We start from the raw sequence: 15,345 nt of genomic DNA, 5'->3' as shown, positions 1-15,345 counted from the left end.
CGCAAGGAAAGTTAATTTTATTTAGATCCCAGAGAATATTTAAGTTCCACGTTTCTTCAGAGTTCTCCCATAACAATTAAATGTCTCAAAGTAATTTATATTCACCATTGTGCAGTAATTGTCTATAGTTACATCAACATTTATACTCTGAAGGTCGCATCGTGACTTGTTGTGAAGGTAGTGCTCCTCGTGTTCGAGTATGGTGTGTGGGAAGAGCGGATACCGGTGAATATCCGTATCAGGTTGAATCTCTCTAATTTCACCTTTATCTGATTTCACCATCACGATCATTTCGCGACATGTATGTGAGAGGTGTGAGTACATTGCTTGATTCTTCTTGTAACGTGCGGTATTGGAGTAAATCTGTAAAGGATGCAGAACATCTCATGTAGGGTCCATCACTGGAGTTGGTGGACATGTCTATGAAGCTATCTTGTTGACTGAAGGAAAACGTTCTTTCACTCCCCCACCCCCTCCAATCTCTCTTTCTAATAACTGGTGGAGCAACAATTTTTTAAGCTGCCTCCTTCGTGAATGAATTACATTTTCGTAGAATTCTTCTAATTAATCTACGTGAGCTTTATCTTCTCAATCTTAAAAATTGTATGGTTGTGACTGTATCCAGAGATTGACCGCCAGTGATCAATAGAGCAACCAAACAACAAGGGGTATTTCTGCCTTCTACTGCAATATACATAGAGCTACCATAAAATTATCTTTTCCAACGTGATGGATCATAGCTTCCTAGGAGAAACATACCTCATATCTATTAGACGTATATATTTCTGGTGCGTCTGGGGATGGGACTGGTAGCTCGAAATCAGTCATGACACAATAAAAATAAACTGACATTAATTTTTACAGTCAGAGGCAATTTATTCCTAGTCTCAAATAAAATTATTTCTTGCTCATATTTTAATAAAGCCACATTTATCATTTCAAGAAACGATTCTGCTTAAATTGTTATTAAATTGAAATACTGAGAGTACAGCAGGGAGAGACTAAGTTGACAACGTTGATTAATTTGCATATTTTTTATTAAATTAAAATCTTTTTCGAATAATAAATTTGATATACCAAAAGCAAGTCGGAGACCTGATTCCTTCAGTAGCAATGTTACTTATTTCCTATAATTTTCGTATTTACAGCAAACTGAGAACATGCTATTTATGTCCCCTTTAGAGTTATCATTGCAGCCGCTACAGGGAATTTTTGATGTCACTGATTCTGAATAATTGAGTTAGGTAATTGTCGTGATTAACGCAAATCTTGTCGGACCTGTAATAAGATTTGTGCCACTGTTAGGGTATGTAAAGAAAAACTTTCTGGGACTTACTGGTTCAGAGCGGCATACCATTTTCCTTCGATAGCATTAGACTGTTTCCAGTTTCCTTTCCAGCGCCGTCGGTTTTTATTCTTACTCGTGGAACGATACGCAGTGGCTGTTGCAAAACGGGCAACTAGTTTAGTAAAAATTATTTAAACGTTAACTGTAATTCGCAAAAAAACTCTAAATTATTGCTTTACACTATCTTTCATTGTCTTATGAAGAACGTCTGCTTTATACAATCATTTTACTATTTCATTTTCGTTTTTATTCGTATTCAATACTTCTAAAAAGAAGTATTTTCTATCAATCAATAACAAATTAGACTACATCTAGAGAACCTCTCTCCTCATTGCTGAGGATTGCAAAGCTGGTATTTCGTAACGCTGCTTCTTCCTCCTCCTCCTCCTCCTCCTCCTGTATTGACGAACATCTCGTGGAAAGAGTGACTCACTGTGTACCACCCTACCCTAACCTTTCTTATCTTTTGATCTTTCGGCAAGATATGTGAAGGAACCAGTACAACGGTGCCCGTACCCGATGGCAATGGGGGGGGGGGGGGGGGGGGGGGGCACCCCCTAGCTATCAGGGAAAGGAAAAAAGATATAGCTTAGACACATGATTTTCTATCGTGAAAATAATTTAAAAGTCGGTATTACGCAGGTTTTTGACAGTGTTGGAAGTCGAACTTTTTTAGGGGTAGTCGACAGGGTGGTAGTACATCTGCTAAGGCATCAAGGAATAACTTCCATAGTCGTAGAGGGAGTTGTAGAGGGTGAAAACTGTAGTGGAAGACAGAGACTGGGATATATAATTGAGGATATGATTGCAAGTGCTATTCAAGGAGGAAAAAGTTTCCATAGGAGAGGAATTCGTAGCAGGCCGCATCAAAACAGTCAGAGCACTGATGAATCTGGTTGAAGTATTGGTTCCTTACATTTGTCTGAGCATATTTCACAAAAGATCATCTCTTCTGAAATAATACCGTGTAAGATAGGAAAGATTTCAACATCATCAACGTATTAACTGCAGCGGCTGAACAAAACCCAGAATCACAACTAAATTCTTTCGGAGACGTGTTTAAAGCGCATCTGACGAAGAACTCTCAATTATCGTAAAAGTATCTTTTTCGCTTTCTTCCTTGCAGCATAAAAACATTATATGCTCAAACTCCGTTACTGTTCGTAGGATAATTATTTATCTGAACGATTTCTTTTTAGAGGAGCGCTCAAACGACTACCCAAGCAGAAAAGGACTATGAGTGGTTAATTTTGTGCATATTTTACCGTCCCGACAAGTCTGCTATGTTCTTACAAATGGTGCAAGACATGTAGCTAATACCAACGCCCTTTCAACGATATAATAATTTTTGTGCGAAATTATTGTTAACATCAAAACCTGACAAGTTTCAAATCTAACCTTGAAACTCTCTTTAATCGGGCAGGCGTCCTTGGCAAAGGGATGATTGGGATCACAGGAACGTGGAGGGGGGAAATATTTTGTTTCTTAATCAGAAATAAACGCGAAAGAGTGAAAGTCGAATTTTCAGACGCGTGTGCAATGTCGAGAAAAAGTGAAACCTGTTGCTTCTGGCAAGCGGCCAGTGGGCAGTCTGACAGAAGCAGCTTGTGCGGCACTCAGCTTCGCTAAAAACGACAAAACGTCGCGGAGGTGGCGACGATGCTGGTAACAGCCGCCTAAATATCTGGCACGCTGTTCCAGATTTCCACTGAACAGGAACCAAGCAAACAAAAATCAGCATCTGACAGAAGTAGAGTACAGCATTTCGTAACGTCGGAGCTAGTGACTTCAACACATATGCATATAACAATTGCTCAAATTCGTAGTAAAGTTTCTCATTTCACAATTCACCGTCATCTGTTACTTCTTATTGTCTACATTAGTTTCAGTGCTTTTTATCAAACGTCAAAGTTTACAACACAGATTAGGATGTTCTAAAGTCAACGAGAAAAAAGGAAACAACAGAACAGTTAGTTGCAGAACACTTTTTTTCCTCAGAAGCTGGTGAAATGCGCTAAACATATTTTCAGGATGTGTTTCATGCGGGACGTGCAAAAAATTAAATATAAAATTAATTATAAAGTTAATAGATAGTAAAGTAAGAAACTGCGCACAAAAATAACACATCAAAAACAAGTCACAATAAAAGTTCCCTTTTTCAAAATGAAGTTCTAGCATTCTCATTAAACAGGTGGTAATGAAGCAAAGCTCAAGTATTTATGACGTTCTATGTGACGGCTTGTTTAAAGTAGTAGTTATTCACAGCAGATAGATATCGTTGGAGCCACCTACACTGCATTTCTTACAAGCACAAACTTGTTACAGGACAAGAATATTCTTGAACTTGCAGCCGCATCAGGCGGTTTTAAATTCACGTGCTTTCGGTTGAAGTAACGTCGAGCGTTAAAATCAGAATTCCAGATTGCAGATATATTAAATACTGTGGAATCTGGCCTAGCACAGAAAAGCACACTGACGTATACGACAATAGACTAGCAACCAGTAATGTCACAACCACAGGCAGTAGTGTATAAGTTATGCGTCAAGGCTAATTAAATTATTGTTTAATAAACTTAGGGACCGATGACCGTTGCAGTCTGGTCCCTTTAATCCCACTAACCAAACCAAACCAAACCTTTAATAAACTTAAACATAGCCCGTAGTAGGCTGTAACGTAATTTTTATTTAATCGTGCCATTAGATAAAAATTACGTTAGCCTACTACGGACCATGTTTACGTTTATTAAGCATCTGGAGGTTGTGGATCCCCATAAAACAAAAAATTTCAAATTGTTGTTGTTGTTTCATAACGACCAAAGACACGATAATATAAAAGTGACGAACTTCAAACGCTGTGATACACCTGAGACTCCACAATTCTACTGTTAAAACGCAAACATCAGACCGCATAGCCTCTAGTGCGGCTTCTTATTCTCCTGTTAATCACTACTACATACCGATCTCCCGTCCGTACATTAAAATATAGCTAACCTACGAAATTTCAGAATTGATGTATTGTTGAATAGCGTGAAGCTAAAAGAATTTTATATATAGTGTCAAATTTTATAAACCCTGGTATGCACTCTAACAAAGAAACGACGCACCACGAGGGAGTTATCCTAATAGGGCGGAAATCGGTAGGTGTGATGTAGATGTACAGCCAAACAAATGATTACAATAAAGAAAAGAAACTGAATGATTTTTTCAAGAGGAAGGACTTCACAAACTGAGCAAGTCAGTAAACCGTTAGTCCACTTCTGGCCCTTATGCAAGCAAGTTATTCGGCTTGACATTGACTGATAGAATTGTTGAATGTTCTCCTGAGGGATATCGGACTAATTCAGTCCAATTAGGGCGTTAGACAGTCAAATTCCGAATAGACCGTTAAAATCGCAAGTCGGTTGGAGAGACCTGCCCAAAAGGCTCCAAACGTTCTCATTTGAGGAGAGATCCGGTGACTTTGCTAGCCAAGACAGGGTTCTTCAAGCACGAAGGCAAACAGAAGAAACTCTCGACGTGTGCGGGTGGGCATTATCTTGTTGAAATGTAAGCCCAGGGTGGCTTGCCACAGAGGGTAACAAAACGTGGTGTAGATTACCGTCGACTACAGCTGTGTGTCGGATGACAACCGGAGAGGTCCTGCAAAGAAAAGAAATGGCACTGGTTGTCGGGCCGTACGTCGCGTCGGCCGACAGTCGGGTTGGTATTTCACTGCTGTCCCGGGCGTGTCCAGAGACGATTTCGCTGGCCATCGGGGTTCAGTTCGAACAGGCTCATCACTGCGCACAATTATGTTCCAGTCAACCATATTCCAGGGCAAATATGTACAAGAACGAAGAGGGAACAATAAGACTGGCAGACCAAGAACGTAATACTTCTACTAAAAAGTGTGTAAGACGGGGATGTAGTTTTCGCCCCCACTGTTCAGTTTATAAATCGAACAAACAGCGACGAAAATAAAAGAAAGGTTAAAGGTTGGGATTAAAATACAAGGTGAAAGGATATCAGTGATAAGATTCGCTGATGACATTGCTACCCTGAGCGAAAGGGAAGAAGAATTAGAGAATCTGTTGAATGGAATGAACAGTCTAACGAGTACAGAATGTGGACTGAGAGTAAATTAGAAGTAGCAGAAACGAGAACAGCAGGAAACATCTGAGTAGGGGATCAGGAAGTAGACGACGTTGAGGAATTCTTCTAGCTTGGCAGTAAAATAGCTCGCGATGGACGGAGCAAGGAGACACAAAAAACGGACTAGCACTCGAAAAAAAAAAAAAATGCGAAGTTACAGTGTCAAATATAGGCCTCAATTTGGGGAAGAGATTTCTTAGAATGTATGTTTGGAGCACAGCATTGTATGGTAGTGATACATGGACTTTAGGAAATCTGGAACAGTGGAACAGAAGAGAAGCATTGGAGATGTGGTGGAGATGGACAGAGAAAGGGGGGAGGGGCAGGAGTAGATGAATAGAGAGAGAGAGAGAGAGGGGGGGGGAAGGGAGTTGGAGGAGTTGGACTAATAGAAGATTGGAGTAAATACATGCCCTCGCAACGCTGGGTACTCAACCAGTGTGAGCGTCCAGGGAAAATGTACCTAGTTTTTGCGAATCCGTGGTCGCCACAGGTAAGTGGATGAAGACGCATTTAGAAGAAATATGCCTTTGAAATACAATTGTTTCTTGATTCTTGTTTTTTTTTTAATTATCACTCGTCTGTGATAAATAGTAATACTCTGAACGAACCACAATCGTGGCACCGCCTGGAAGTACTTTAACGGGCGGCTTACTTGCTGCAAGTGCTTGTCTTTAAAATTTTGCCAATGACTGTTCTTTAAATAAGTGAAAAATGTTTTGCTTGGTGAATATCCGTAGTCAAGAAAAGTAAATGCTTTTTTTTTTTATAATTTATGGTTTGTGACTCTAGAGCTATACGTCAATGAAATTTTGGGTTCGAGTCTCTAGAAGAAGAGATTTCTTATTTATGTTCGTGGAACGGGCATAGTAAAACCATTAGTATTATCATGATGTATGTCTCGGCGAGTTGAGCTCTCGGGCTTCCAGCTGAGCGAGTTCGTGGAAATGACACAAAGTTTCGATGAGTGCAGCTCCTTTCATCTTCTGGCGAAGTTCACAAGAACATAGTACGTCGAAACATGCAGCACCATCTCGACGAACTCTAAATTAGGCCTGTTCTTTTATAGTAAACAAACATTTTCAAATTTTTCTCTCGCAAGCATGGAACCATGCTTTCAGTATCAAAAAGCTTTAATACCCTGCATTTCAACGTCGCAGTCCAGTAAAACCCGTGGTGCCTAGCCGCGTAACCTGCGTGTTCTCTCAGCAGTGGTGAGCGTGTGTTGGCACAGTGTACGGACGTCACTCGCGCTGCGGTCTGTATCTGGTTCTTATCAGGGGCGACAGACCGCTGGTGTGCCGGACGGGACGAGAATATGTCGGCGACCTCAAATCCTCGGAGTCGTGCGGGCTGTTAGCAGACCCGGCTGCAGCAAGTGCCCGGCGACGGGCTCTTTGGCATAATCCCGTCTCCGGCAGCGAAACGACCGACCTTGGGTGGTGAGTGCGCGAGCGCTGACCCCAATACGGTGGCTGGCGGCTGGCGCGGCTGTTGCTTCACCGTGGACGCTGGCAGTGAAAGTCGCCAGTAGTGCATCGAGCGGCCGCACCGGGCCGCGCTGAGACGACCTTCTGATCAGCAGTTACGCCTTGCGCCAATATCCTGGCGTGCGCTGCGCGCTCCACAAACCTTTTCGGACGCAGTCGCTATAGATCACGCAGCAGTCCCGCCTTATCGACAGGGAGGCGTACTAGATGCGGACAGTTTCACGCCCACGTGCTTTTCGCATTGCGCAACGTCGCCACCAGAAGTGTGACTGCGGCACTTTTGCAGGGTGGGTGAGAAGTCCCCGTACCATCTAGTATCGAATGGTAATTTTTTTAAACTTGTTTTAGCACAAGTACTTACTCACGTATTAAGTGTCCAGTAGGTTCCCCATCATGCCGTAAACACATTTGCATGCGCCTCCATGTTCCTCTTGACATGTTTTATATATTACGGAATGCATCCTCAGCAGCATAGCGCAGTTCTTCGTTTGTACCATAACGATGTGCAGATACATGCGCCTTGATGACTCCCCGTAAAGAGTTGTCAGATGTGCTGGGGTCAGGACTTCTTGGTGGCCATTCCAAGGGAGCTGGTGGTGCTAATAAACGACGACCTATCCTCCGTTCTGGAAAGCCAACACGCGCAATGCAAGAGCGTAATGAGCAGGCGCTCCGTCTGGCTGCAACGACATGCGTTCTGTGAAGCCCCTTTCCGCAAGCTGAGGTATTAACCATGCATGTAACATTTGTAAGCAATTTGCACCATTCACAGTCCCTTGAAAAAAATGCGAGCCAAGCAGATGATGTGACGTAACTGCTGCTCACTTGAGGCGGGTTCTCCTTTAACTCGATTGTGTAATGAGGATTCGTTTTGATCCAAACGACAATATGTCTGGCACGTGAGCTGCGATAAATGGCATATCCATCTGAAAACATAACCTTGGAATGGTTCACTGCATTTGGAAATTGAGTTACGAAAGGACGGCACGCTAAAACGCTATTATTCCGGTCTGTATCCGATAACTCGTTTACGAACGTCGGTCGAAGTGGTTTGATCACGGTTTTTACCATGTGATCTCTCACTGCTGTCTTCGATGTACCGAGTTTCGAAGCACGCTTACGTGTCGACTTCAATCAAAGCAGAGACTCCGGCACATGTTTGTTCTCGTGTCTTCTTGCTTCCACTCTGCGACGTCACTTTATCACTGCCAAAAGTGAAAGCAATTCGTTCCCAATGTAGAAGCTTTGCCTTTCGCGGTGGAGCCTTAGTAAATCCTTCCGGGAATGCTCCCATAATCTGGCTCATTGGCTGTCCTTGTCGTACGTGCATCCATACACTCGTTACTAAGCGCTTCGTGGTAGTGTCACTACGACCGCTCACATGTGCCATGGCTACAAATTAAAACTCGACTGCGGAAACATGTAAATATGAATTCCACCATTTGATCCAACCATTGATAAGAAGTAACGTGGCCACCAATCTGCACAATAACATTTGATACTAAAAAGCGGTTACAGGTGTGCGGGGACGTCGTGCCTACCCTGTAAATCTACATCTACAGCTATACTCCGGCGTTTAGCGGAAGGTACTTCTCACCTTTCTCTGTTCTGTTCGCTAATGGCTCGTGGGAAGAATGGGTGTCGTTAGAACTCAGAATGAGCTCTAATTTCCCAAATTTTCTCGAATCATTCGCGAGACATTTATAGGAAGAGGTAAAATACTGGCTGACTCATATCCGAAAGTGACTTTCACGAGATTTAAATAGTAAACTTCCCCTTGCATATCTCACTTATAGCGGCTGCTACAGTAGTTTGTTAAGCGTCTCCGTAAGGTTTTCACGCCGACTAAACGATCTCTCAACGAAAAGCGCCGCTCTTCATTGCATCTTCTCTATCTCTTCGCTGAGTACAGCCTGGTAAGTGCCCCAGACTGATGAGCAGTACTCGAGAATCAGTCAATCAAATAAACCACTTCCTTCCTATTTTCCAACAATATATTTGGGACTACGTTAGCACAGCTCGTGTCTGGAAGTGTAGGTTCCTTAGTCACAGCGCTGCCGCTTTGATTCAAAATCACTTTTGTGCCGTGCCGCAATCTACCGGATGATCAAAAAGTCAGTATAAATTTGAAAACTGAATAAATCACGGAATAATGTAGATAGAGAGGTACAAATTGACACACATGCTTCGAATGACATGGGGTTTTATTAGAACCAAAAAAATACCAATGTTCAAAAAATGTCCGACAGATGGCGCTTCATCTGATCAGAATAGCAATAATTAGCATAACAAAGTAATACAAAGCAAAGATGATGTTCCTTTCAGGAAATGCTCAATATGTCCACCATCATTCCTCAACAATAGCTGTAGTCGAGGAAAAATGTTGTGAACAGCACTGTAAAGCATGTCCGGAGTTATGGTGAGGCATTGGCGTCGGATGTTGTCTTTCAGCATCCCCAGAGATGTTGGTCGTTCACGATACACTTGCGACTTCAGGTAACCCCAAAGCCAATAACCGCACGGACTGAGGTCTGGGGACCTAGGAGCCCAAGCATGACGAAAGTGGCGGCTGAGCACACGATCATCACCAAACGACGCGCGCAAGAGATCTTTCACGCGTCATTTTGTGAACTTTGTTTTTTTGGTTCTAATAAAACCCCATGTCATTCCAGGCATGTGTGTCAATTTTTACCTCTCTATCTACATTATTCCGTGGTTTATTAAGTTTTCAAATTTATACTGAGTTTTTGATCACCCGGTATTTTAATTACTGGTTTGCTGGTTTATTTAGAGAGACGGTGATGTAATGTTTAGGGTCACCAGACTTTGCGTTAATGACGCCAATACCCATCATGCGTCGTCATGGTTTTCGCTCACGGCCGTGTGAAGGGATTGTCCTGGATTAGAGTCCAGGGTCACGCTAGTGTGGGTTTCCTCTCTCTCTCTCTCTCTCTCTCTCTCTCTCTCTCTGTGTGTGTGTGTGTGTGTGTGTGTGTGTGTGTGTGTGTGTGTGTGTTGTATTTGCAAAATTGCACATACATGTAATGAACATGTCGAAATAATGAACCATGTGACATGATGGAATTGTTATACCACTAGACTCGAATTTGGAAGGAACGTCACTTTTTCGTGGTTTACCTGAATAGATTGTGACGAATACCAGAATAATTTCTTTGCAAAAGACACGGACGATTTCCTTAACTGTCCTTGTTCAATCAGCTTGTTCTGTGGCGCTAACGACGTGTACGTCAAAACCTAATCGTTCTTCCTTTAGAAGTAAACAAAATGCATTGATATATGAAACATTTAAGCGTATGTACGCTCACATAAACAAGACTGACACTTCCAGATTACTAATGATCTGCCCATGGCGTACAGATGTCAATCTTAGTAGACACCAAGATACTATCAAAGAAGAGTAGGCAAGATCCCAGCATCAAGATTTAGTCCTCCTTTCTTCCATTCCACACTCGCCCACAAAAAAACAACATTAAACTGCAGAGGCAGTTGTGGAGTGGTATAAAAACGCATTCGACACTTACTGACAGATTAAAGAAACGCCAAACCACAACTAGGATATTACGGTGTTACCGTATGTTCATTGGACTTTAGTTACGTAAATACTACTGACTGATTTATCCTGAATAAATCGGTTTAAGTAATTTAATCTATGTTAGTATGGCATTAAAAACACGAAATCAAAGAAAAAAATGATTTTATCCATAGACTGTTAGGAATGAGGTTGGGGTTATGGGTTCTACTTGTACTTTAACAATTTAAGAGGATATTTTGGCTCAGTGAGATCCCATTTTAAGTTGGTTAACATTATTTGTGTGGTTGAGCCGAAGTATTCCTTTAAGTTGTTAAAAAATTAAAGAGAAGATTGAAATATACTGACTGTAAATATGGAGCAGACCGTTCCACAAGAGGTTTTTAATACACTGAAGATATGTCTTTAGCACAGAGAGAGGTTACATCGAGATTTACAAAATGATCATGAAAACACATATGAAATATTCGATGAAAACCTGCGCGACTTTTGTCTTGCGAGGAAAACATGTATGTGGGAAAAAGTCTGCTGAAGGTGATTGCTATTCAGATTTATTGCTGTCGTGCCACGAACTAGGACACGAGTAATCACCTAATGGTCTACTTCGCAGACAGGCTGGGGCAAAGGCCCGGAGCGGTGGTAGTTGGCTCATAGAATCAGAGAAGGCACAATCAACCTCGATCTGAACGCATGTTCTCCACATCACGGCTGGCGCACAACGAGGTGAGTATCCTAGAACAAAGTACTGCAGGTGGGTAGTAGCCAACAACTACAATATGTAGCCGTTGAATATGTAGCCGTTGACACTTTTTGCACACTACGCAGGGTTAGGCACTATGACAACGAGTTGAAAAAAAAAGAAAAATTGAGTATTCGAGATATGGGGCTTACAGAAGAATTATAAGACATTCCTGGATGTTTGGGACCACCTATGCGCAATATCAAAACACCCCAAAATGTAAGAGAAAGTCTTGGACAGCGTAAAGTAAGAGATTTTTATTTTCGCTGTGTCATAAGGAATGGGAAATGGACTACTTTTCATATCACCCTGTAAGCTAAAATTAATGATAAATGAACGCAGCGGCTCGACAGGTTACTGGAAGTATTAGCACGGCAACTAGCCACAACACATTTTTTCTCTTTCTTTTAAGGAACCTGAAGTTGTCTAGCGAACATAATCGAAGTGTACTGTGAGAAAGAATATTGTCATTCTGCAAAATAATATTGATAATCGTTCTTGTAGGACCAATGTGTTAATTTAACGGTGGCAGACGCCACGAGAATGGCTATCAACAGATTTCGACAAAGTGCGAGAATGTGAGAGACACTAACTAGAAGGGCTCTGCAGGAAGTAACTAAGATGTAGCATTGGTTATATATCTGCTTCCACTGTCGCCGCTACAAACACTGCTGCTGCTTCTACTACTATTCAGCTGTGTGCGAATATCCACGGCTGATTCATTCAACATTGTTGCTACAACACAGCTCTTGCTCCGTCGCTATTTTGACGGAATGTTAAACAGTACCGTTTCTGTTTTCCTCCTATATCAACTGTATTGACATCTGATTGGAGAAAGTGATCCTCATTGTGCCAGAGTAACGTTCTTAAGCTCACAGATACAGTTTCCGCAGCTCTTTGCTTTCACCAAAGTGTCATTACTTTCATGTGGCCTCTCTCTTGCTCCTCCTTCTCATCTTCTTCGACTTCCGCATCCCTTACCACCACCATCAAATCTCTTTCCACTGCAAGTTTACTTCACTGACGTTCCTCTTAAAGGCCTGCTACTGTTAGTATCCACAATTACTGTAGACGAGAAAGTAGAGGTCACTAAAGTTGAGTAATTTCCCTACGTGTGGTTTCAGCCATTAAGAGCATAGAATTTGGCGCCTTTAACCTACAGTCCATGGTATCACGTGAAGAATACGTCTCGCGGCTCTCATTTCATCAGATTTCAGAAATTGTCAGCCAAATTCTAAGAATCTTCGGCGAAGTCAAGCAGATGCATTTTTAATATTGTAAGTAAAAATTTTGAGTCGGTATTGTTCTAACAGCAATACTTAAATATAACAGCTACTGTTGTTTCTTTACTTTACTATACCATTCTTACATTTAGGCGATTAAAAAAGAAAAATGTCGAGTTCGACACATCTAAAAAATGTTCAAATGTGTGTGAAATATGATGGGACTTAACTGCTAAAGTCATCATTCCCTAAGCTTACACACTACTTAACCTAAATTATACTAAGGACAAACACATACACCCATGCCCGGGGGGGGACTCGAACCTCCGCCGGGACCAGCCGCACAGTCGATACATCTACTTTTATTTCTAATGTACTTCTGATTTAGTCTATCATGTCACTAAGTTTGCACTTTTTAGGGACGCAATACAAACTTCTTGAGAACCATGGTGGCGTGGACTAACTACACTCCTGGAAATTGAAATAAGAACACCGTGAATTCATTGTCCCAGGAAGGGGAAACTTTATTGACACATTCCTGGGGTCAGATACATCACATGATCACATTAACAGAACCACAGGCACATAGACACAGGCAACAGAGCATGCACAATGTCGGCACTAGTACAGTGTTTATCCACCTTTCGCAGCAATGTAGGCTGCTATTCTTCAATGGAGACGATCGTAGAGATGCTGGATGTAGTCCTGTGGAACGGCTTGCTATGCCATTTCCACCTGGCGCCTCAGTTGGACCAGCGTTCGTGCTGGACGTGCAGACCGCGTGAGACGACGCTTCATCCAGTCCCAAACATGCTCAATGGGGGACAGATCCGGAGATCTTGCTGGCCAGGGTAGTTGACTTACACCTTCTAGAGCACGTTGGGTGGCACGGGATACATGCGGACGTGCGTTGTCCTGTTGGAACAGCATGTTCCCTTGCCGGTCTAGGAATGGTAGAACGATGGGTTCGATGACGGTTTGGATGTACCGTGCACTATTCAGTGTCCCCTCGACGATCACCAGTGGTGTACGGCCAGTGTAAGAGATCGCTCCCCACACCATGATGCCGGGTGTTGGCCCTGTGTGCCTCGGTCGTATGCAGTCCTGATGTGGCGCTCACCTGCACGGCGCCAAACACGCATACGACCATCATTGGCACCAAGGCAGAAGCGACTCGCATCGCTGAAGACGACACGTCTCCATTCGTCCCTCCATTCACGCCTGTCGCGACACCACTGGAGGCGGGCTGCACGATGTTGGGGCGTGAGCGGAAGACGGCCTAACGGTGTGCGGGACCGTAGCCCAGCTTCATGGAGACGGTTGCGAATGGTCCTCGCCGATACCCCAGGAGCAACAGTGTCCCTAATTTGCTGGGCAGTGGCGGTGCGGTCCCCTACGGCACTGCGTAGGATCCTACGGTCTTGGCGTGCATCCGTGCGTCGTTGCGGTCCGGTCCCAGGTCGACGGGCACGTGCACCTTCCGCCGACCACTGGCGACAACATCGATGTACTGTGGAGACCTCACGCCCCACGTGTTGAGCAATTCGGCGGTACGTCCACCCGGCCCCCCGCATGCCCACTATACGCCCTCGCTCAAAGTCCGTCAACTGCACATACGGTTCACGTCCACGCTGCCGCGGCATGCTACCAGTGTTAAAGACTGCGATGGAGCTCCGTATGCCACGGCAAACTGGCTGACACTGACGGCGGCGGTGCACAAATGCTGCGCAGCTAGCGCCATTCGACGGCCAACACCGCGGTTCCTGGTGTGTCCGCTGTGCCGTGCGTGTGATCATTGCTTGTACAGCCCTCTCACAGTGTCCGGAGCAAGTATGGTGGGTCTGACACAACGGTGTCAATGTGTTCTTTTTTCCATTTCCAGGAGTGTAGTTGCGCTTCACGTCGGTGCACGCCGATGTTGAGTTACGGGGACGTCGAAAACATGAGACAGTGCATCTCGTTTAACAACAGGCAGCTGGAAGGGATGTTCTCACGCGAGAAATGTCTGAACAGTTTCTCACCGACGAACACTGCAAGAACGTACTTTGCGAACATATGCATCCGTGTGTTCACCTACTTCATTCTACTGTCGACCTGTAACTCTAGCGAGACAATTAGCCATCCCATCGCTAATGAACTGCTTCAGAAAGGTCTGACGAATCCTCTACGGACGTAAGAGTGCTTGATACCTGAGACCATTCAAACTGATTGCACATGGAGCGCCATCGAGTGTGGTGTGTGCGTCTCTGGTCCAGCTCCGACCAATCTCCATGAGTTATGGGAGGCGATTAGTCACACATCAGAATGGTTTAACAGCACATTCGGTGTCTCTAGCAGACACTACCGTTATTAGGGCGGATTAATGGACTGCACGCTGCTTAGTGATTGTGTCTAAAGCACTTGCTCTCAAGTAGCAACATAATTTGCCTTTACTGGTGTTTGAAACGGGTTTTTAGACGTCTGGCACTTGCTTATCAATTTAACATTTCCAGTAGTTTTATTAGGAAAAGACTTCTGATTTCGGAAACTCATATAATCACCCTCGCTATGAAACGCTAAGGAAACATTTTCCGCTAGGAAATAAATGTTCCATTTACAGACTCTCCTAGTTGTCGCAATCAATCTGCGCTTTCATTGAAACTTCTTTTTCAGATGTCAGTGTTTTATTAATAATTTCTTTAGAAGTGCTACAGAAAGCGGGAACAAGCGTCCTAAAGAAAAGAGCGCCCTTATTTCTTAACTATATACTCGTCGGAATATATTACATGTTGCCATCTTATCTCGGAAGCCTCTGTTTTGCGTACAACTGGTCTAGACAAGGACAACTGATACAAGCTGCACCATTAATGTGTTCTTTAAGCATA

Source organism: Schistocerca serialis, chromosome 1 (genome assembly GCF_023864345.2).
Source record: "Schistocerca serialis cubense isolate TAMUIC-IGC-003099 chromosome 1, iqSchSeri2.2, whole genome shotgun sequence".
Lineage (NCBI taxonomy): Eukaryota > Metazoa > Arthropoda > Insecta > Orthoptera > Acrididae > Schistocerca > Schistocerca serialis.
The sequence above is the reverse complement of the archived record's forward strand: the minus strand, read 5'-3'. Positions refer to the sequence as shown.